We start from the raw sequence: 8,023 nt of genomic DNA on the forward strand, positions 1-8,023 counted from the left end.
CAAGAAGTCTCTTAATTAAAGATTCATGTTAGAATTTTAAATTTTAAAATTTTAAATAGAGTTCCCTAGTTACGAAATAGAAATTAGAATTAGAATTTGAACACTACAAAAAAAACGTTGAGTACCGTTAAATTTATTGTTAAAAAACGAATATAATCCGACGGTAATTACCATCAGAAATTGCGACAGATTATTGACTTGAAAAACCACTTGATTAATCTGATGGTATTGTTGGCACCAAAAATATTGTTTCGCCCACTGTTACCGTTGGATTTTGCCGACGGTTTATTCGACTGTAATCTCAATTTTTTATTTTTTTAAATTTGAAATAAATGGCCAAATTTAAAATTTTTTACACAATTAGTGGTTCATTCATAAATAATCAAAAACTGTTATTTAATTACAATAAATAATACAATGTTCAAATGTATTAGAAGTCAACTACATCAAATATGTACAATGAAACGGAAAATAAATAATTACAAATCTAGGTAGTCGTCGTCGTTGGCGGCGTAGAAGGCGGTGATGTCTGCCGCCCATCACCAGGACCACTGCCACCTGTAGTAGGATCGCTGCCACCAGCAAGTAGGTTGATGCCAGCGGCGCGCATCTGGGCCTGGTACACCTCTATCTGAGCCTTTATACATTACATCCGCCCTACTGACTCCCGGAACTCCAGCCTGAGCTCATCAGTAGACGTCACGCGGGTGAGGATCTCCAAATACCTCTCCCGATAATTGTTAAGCTCCTGAGTCTGCTGCTGAAGGCTGCGTTTGAGCTTTTGCACCTGCAGCCTCAAACCCACGCCTTCCTCGGGCTCGACGGCTGGCGGAACCTGACGACGACCTCAATGTGGATGTGCGGAGGCTGCTGGCAAAAAAATGACCTGATCCCGTATACATGGTGCTTGTACAGCGCTGAGGCAACTGCATTGAGATCGACAGTTGCCGCTACAAATCCATTGGCCGCGTCTTCCCTAGGGTGTTCGCGGTGCGGTTTGGTTCGGTTTTGTAGAGAAAAGTCATCCGATCCAATCGTTTAATTAAACTGCGGTTCGGTTTGGTTCGATTTTTTTCTTAAGACCATCCAAACCAAACCAAACCTATTAAAATCGGTTTGGTTTGGTTCGGTTTGTTCAGTTTTTTCAATCAACTCAAAGAAAATCCTGCCATACCATTTCACAAAATTATAACATTAAAATCATCTAACACAAATACGCAATAACTAACAAAAGTATTGATTCAATGAAATTCAACGACAAAAGAAATTAAAATAAATGAAACTCATAATCACAATTTGACAAACATGTCAAGGAATTCCTAAATGTAGTAAAACAAATGAACTAACTCTATTAAATGACACAAAATAACACATCTAAAGGTATATTACAAATAATAAAATTCTTCCTTTCTATTTTTAAAACCATTATATCAATCTATTTAGAATGTTGAAGACATCTTTCATAGTACAAAGAACTTCATAACTTGCAATTGAAATACACTTTCTCACAAAAAAGGCAGGCAATACATAAATACATTGTGCCCGCCTAGTTCTCTTGAAACTAAAAGCCGCAACCGAGACATGTGTATAAAGACCAATTACCTTAGACAATTGCACCTTCTGTTTATCAATTATATTGATTCCAAGCTCTCTTCTTATATCTTGCCAAAGACCAATACCAAATAATGAATAACAAATACTAGGAATCAACAACAATGAACAATGAACAACAATGAACAAATAATTAAAAAATAGAAGCAGAAACACAACAAAATAAAAAATTACTAGCATTCAGCAACAATGAACAATGAACATCAATCAGCAACAATGAACATCAATCAGCAACAATGAACAAATAGATTGAATAGAAATTGAATACAAATAAGTTACAAAATCAACTTAAAACAAGCAAAAATAAATTAAACCCAGCAGCTCAGAATCACAGAATCATAATTATTAATAAATTAAATCATAAAATCAACTCAAAATAAACAACTCAAATTAACAAAATCATTAAACAAGCACAATAATCATTAGTATTATTAACAAAATTTCAAAACAAGCAAAATAAGTGTAGAAAACCAAAAATCAATTTCAGAATCACAGAATCAGAATCACAGAATCAGAGAATCACAGAACTTGAACTAAGCAAAACAAGCAAATTTGAAACCAGCAAGTCAGAAGCACAAAATCGGAGTTATTAACAAGAAATTAACAAAACCCTAAACAAATCTAGCAACTCAGAATCATAGAAATTATAATTAACAAAATCAAACCCTAACTATTTGATAATTATAAACCCAATATGTCTAATTGCTTCAGATACATCGAAGGAGAGAAAATCAAACCTAAAGTCAAGTGGATGGGAAGGAGGAAGAGCACTGGAAGAAGACCAACCGGTGGCTGCTGTGTTGTGGGTGGCCAGGCCAGAAACGCAGCAGTACTGCTATGGGTGGCCTCAAATAGTGCTGCGGGTGGCCAGATCGGTCCTGTTGGTGCCGCTGGATGGTGCTGGACTGCTGGGTGGTGTAGTGTCTACGACCGCGAGGGTGGTGCTGGAAAGAAAAGTCCGATGGCCCTGGGAGAAAGGCTTCGACGGCGCTACGAGGTGGTGGGAGGAAGGGGTTCGCCGGCTGGGGAGGTGCTGCAAGAAGATGGGTTTGCCGCCGGCCTTGGGTTTCTTCGAGTGAGACTGAGATTTGGTTTTTAGGATTTTGTATAATATCGGTTCGATTTGGTTTTCATTGTCAGAACCGAAAACCGAACCAAACTGTAATAAAAATAGCAAAACATATTTTTTTCAGTTTTTTAGTTTTTGATTTATTCGGTTTTCGGTTTTTTTGGTTCGGTTGGTTGGTTTAGTTTAGTCCAGATCAGTTTTGAACACCCTAGTCTTCCCCACCTTGTTGAGACTGCTAACTCGCAGCCTCTAATCTCTGTGTGTAGAACTCCTGTGTAATTAACACAAGTTATTGTGATTAGTACACTGACAGTTACACAGTTAATCTCTAAGAATTTTATAGCAAGAGATAATCAGATGTATGTTTACTCACATAATGATCTTGAGATCACTGATCAGCAAATGTATCTTTGTTCTCCTTCAGCGTGTGGGTGTACTTAAATGTTTTCGCCAACATCACCTCGCGATCCAACGACTTCGACTACACATGTTGATTGAAACAATATGATTAGGATGCCTAGTATTGATATGCAGAAGAATATAACTAAGTTGTTAACAAAATTTAAAGTCACTTTACATACCAGCCTGGCCTTTATCTTCATGAAGGTCGTTAAGCTGCCAGTATACTTGGAAGACCTGTCTGAGGCCCTATTAGCTCTGTTAGGGATGGTTGTACATTAGCTTAATGACATTGGTCATCTCCTGAGTACAGGCATTGTTGTTTAGTGCAAACATAACAACAACCTACAAACAAAAACAACAACTAAATCAACCTAAATCCACTAAATAGGAATCATAATCAATGAAACTTAAAACAAGAACCAGACAACCATAAAAAGGAAATACATGTGACTGACGAACTGATTTCTATCGGTAAAGAATTTCATAGAAATATAATCACGTTGTAAGTATAGTTTCTAAATCAATAGAGAATCTTTTCGTACAAAAGTTTGGTTGTCACAAGTAACAAACCTAGTAAAATTTATAAACCGAAGTATTCAAACCTCGGGTCGTCTTCTCAAGAAATTGCAGGGAGGTGTGTTTTATTATTGGTTATGAAAAATAGTATTTTTGGGTTTTGAAAGGTTTGAACAAGAGAAATAAATTACAGGAATTAATAAATTAATAGCTAAGAAAACTCTTGGCAAGGTATGAAAATTAGAAGTCCTATCCTAGTTATCCTTATCAATTGTGATGAGAATTGCTCATTGCTCCCACTTGGTCAACCTCTAACTATGAAGGTATGTTAAATGGATAAATCAATTTGATTCCTCAAGTCCTAGTCAATTCCTAAGAAAAGACTAGAGTTAGGGGAATTCAAATCAATCAGCAAAGAATTCCAATTTTCAATCATCAGCTGAGTTTGATAACTCAAGTGTCACCAATTACTCAACCAAATCTAAGAGTGTAAAAAGCTAAATTAAAATCATAAATATGAAATACCTCAAATTGCAATAAATAGAAAATCGAATTAAACATGAGAATTCATAAACCAAATAGCAACATAAAGTAATCAACAAGGGAAAATAAATAAACTAAAGTACTAGAAGAATTAAAAGTAGAAGAGAAAACTAAATAAGAAAAGCTAATCCTAAAACCCTAAAACCTAAGAGAGAGGAGAGAGCCTCTCTCTCTCTCTAGAAACTGCATCTAATCCTAAAATTGTGAATAATGAATGTTGTGTATTTTGTTGAATGAATGGATGGATTCCCCTACTTTATAGCCTCTAATCTGTGTTTTCTGGGCTAAAAACTGGGTCAAAAACAGCCCAGAAATCGCAGCGATTTCTGTTAATTCTGCAGATCGCGCATGTCACGCGTACGCATCGTCCATGCGTGCGCGCCATTCAGCGTTTTTCTTGCCACGTGTACGCGTCGTCCACGCGTTCGCATCATTCGTGCAGATTTCAATCCACGCGTTCACGTCAGGCACGCGAACGCGTCACTGCGATTTTCTCCATTTCGCATGGTCGCGTGAGCCATGCGTCCGCGTCAGTGTTCGCTGGTCATCTCCTTGATTTCTTGTGTTCCTTCCATTTTTGCAAGCTTCCTCTCTATTCTGTAAGCCATTCCTGCCCTGTAATCTCTGAAACACTTAACACACGGATCACGACATCGAATGGTATAAAGGAGAATTAAAATACACAATAAAAAGATCTCTAGAAAGCAAGTTTTCAACCATAGATCAAGACTAAGAAGGAGTTGTAAAGCCATGCAAATCATATGAATAAGTGGGTAAAGACTTGATAAAAACCACTCAATTAAACACAAGGTAAACCATAAAATAGTGGTTTATCAGTGACTGGACATGATACTTACTCTGTGCCACCATCAGGCCAAATGCACAACCGTATGATAGGAGGTAGTGGAGGGGCATTAGTTGCTGCCTCACTTTCGTGCTAGACTCCAGGGCTGCGGCATCCGTCCTTGGAAACGGCATCGTCGTGGATGTGGGCTGCTGACCGGTAGAAGGCGGTGGCATCACCATAGGTGGAGGCATGTCATTTGGGTTAGGGACCATAATGAACGGCTGGTTCGCTAAATTTACAACCTATGGCGTCGCCGGCGTAGTCGGAATAGAGGGAGATGATTCAGAAGTCCCGGGGATTCTGGAAGAAATCTTTCCTCTACCCCGACCACGGCTACGACCATGACTAACAGCCTGATCTGCAGCACCTCTGACTGTCGCATGTCTGCAAATATCAAATTATCAAACCATCTCAGCAATAATTTCTCAACAAAATAGTCATCAACGCAACAATTAACACAATTAGACAACTCCAAACACTTCAACAATTCAAAACCTAATGTATTGAATCTAACCTAACTTAGTCAACCTAAATCCACTAAGATTAGAAAACTCACCCTGAACTAATTTTGAAACTGATTTAAAATTGAAATTGAAATTCTATTCAAACCTAAACTAAACTGAAATTAAATAATTAGAAAACAATCTTAGCAAAATAGTCATCAACGTAGGAAATAACAAAATTAGAAAATTTCAAACACTTCAATAATTCAAAACCTAATGTAATTGAAGCTAACCTAAATTAATCAACCTAAATCCACTAAGATTAGAAAACTAAATTGAACTAACTTTAAAATTGATTCAAAATTAAAATTGAATTTCTACTCAAACCTAAACTAAATTAACCTAAAATTAAAGAAATTAGAAAAGAGTTGCTCAAGAACCTGAAATGCAGAACCATGTATGATTAAATTGCATGGTGTTAATTAAAAGGTGGTGTTAAAAATTTAATTGAATGGTAAAACTAATAGTCAAAACTACAAAATGATGATTCGAAATAATGAGTTAACTAATCTACTGTGGATCCCACAAAATTGAGCATTAGATTACAGTGCTCAGCAGAATCAGTCAATAAATCCTAAACAAATTCAAATTACAAACTCAAGAATCACAATAGCATACTTAATTACTGATGAGCGGATAATTTATACGCTTCTTGGCATTATTTTTATATAGTTTTTAGTATGATTTAGTTAGTTTTTAGTATATTTTTATTAGTTTTTAAGCAAAATTCACATTTCTAAACTTTAATATGAGTTTGTGTGTTTTTCTGTGATTTCAAGTATTTTCTGGCTGAAATTGAGGGACCTGAGCACAAATCTGATTCAGAGACTGAAAAAGGAATGCTGATGCTGTTGGATTCTGACCTCCCTACACTCGAAGTGGAGTTTCTGGAGCTACAAAACTCCAAATGGCGCGCTCTTAACTGCGTTAGAAAGAAGACATCCAGGGCTTTCTAGAAATATATAATAGTCTATACTTTTCTCGAGTTTTGACAATGCAAACTGGCGTTCAAACGCCCCTTCTCTGCCCTTTTCTGGCGTCAAAACACCAGAACTGGCATAAAAGTTGGAGTTAAACGCCCAAACTGGCACCAAAGCTGATGTTTTTAACTCCAAGTAAAGCCTCTATATGTTTAAAGCTCAATGCTCAGCTCAAGCACACACCAAGTGGGCCCGGAAGTAGATTTCTGCATCGTTTACCTATTTCTGTAAACCGTAGTAGCTAGTTTTATTATTGTATTTTCATCTTGGAATCTTTGGAACATTTTTCCTTAGACTTGTGGGCTTGCCTCTCGGCCATGCCTGGACCTTCATCACTTATGTATTTTTAACGGTGGAGTTTCTACACACCATAGATTAAGGTGTGGAGCTCTGCTGTTCCTTGAGTATTAATGCAATTACTATTATTTTCTATTCAATTCAAGCTTATTCTTGTTCTAAGATATTCACTTGCACTTCAACCTGATGAATGTGATGATCCGTGACACTCATCATCATTCTCACCTATGAACGCGTGTGGTGGACGAAATTGTGATCACTATTCTTTGTACTTGTATGGATTTATTCAATAATTGTCTTTATTTGAATTCACAACTCCGTTCAACTAACCAGCAAGTGTACTGGGTCGTCCAAGTAATAAACCTTACGCGAGTAAGGGTCGATCCCACAGAGATTGTTGGTATGAAGCAAGCTATGGTCACCTTACAAATCTCAGTTAGGCAGATTAAAATGGTTTATGGGTTTTCGAAAATAGAAATAAGAAAATAAATAATAAAAGGGATAGAATACTTATGCAGATTCATTGGTGAGAATTTCAGATCCTTCAGGAGTTTGAAGCTCGTCACAGTCATTCAATACCGAAATCTTACTCGGAATACCACAGACAAGGTTTAGACTTTCCGGATTCCCAGGATCCTACTCGGAATACCACAGACAAGGTTTAGACTTTCCGGATTCCCAGGATCCTACTCGGAATACCACAGACAAGGTGAGACTTTCCGGATCCTCATAAATGCCGCCATCTATCTAGCTTATACCACGAAGATTCTGTTGGGGAATCTCAGAGATACACATTCAAGCTCTGTTGCATGTAGAACGGAAGTGGTTGTAAATCACGCGCGTTCATAAGTGAGAATGATAATGAGGGTTACTTATCATCACATTCATCATGCTCTTGGGTACGAATGAATATCTTGGAATAAGAATAAGAGAGATTTGAATAAAAGAAAATAGAACTTCATTAATACTTGAGGTACAGCAGAGCTCCACACCCTTAATTTATGGTGTGCAGAAACTCCACCGTTGAAAATACATAAGTGAAAGAGGTTCAGGCATGGCCGAATGGCCAGCCCCCCCTAACGTGATCAATGATCTCCTAAGATGAAGAATAAAACAAAACTGAGACCAAAGATGTCTAATACAATAGTAAATTATCCTATTTATACTAGACTAGCTACTAGGGTTTATATGAGTAAGTAAATGATGCATAAATTCACTTCCGGGGCCCACTTGGTGTATGCTTGGGCTGAGCTTG

Source organism: Arachis duranensis, chromosome 6 (assembly GCF_000817695.3).
Source record: "Arachis duranensis cultivar V14167 chromosome 6, aradu.V14167.gnm2.J7QH, whole genome shotgun sequence".
NCBI classification, from domain to species: domain Eukaryota; kingdom Viridiplantae; phylum Streptophyta; class Magnoliopsida; order Fabales; family Fabaceae; genus Arachis; species Arachis duranensis.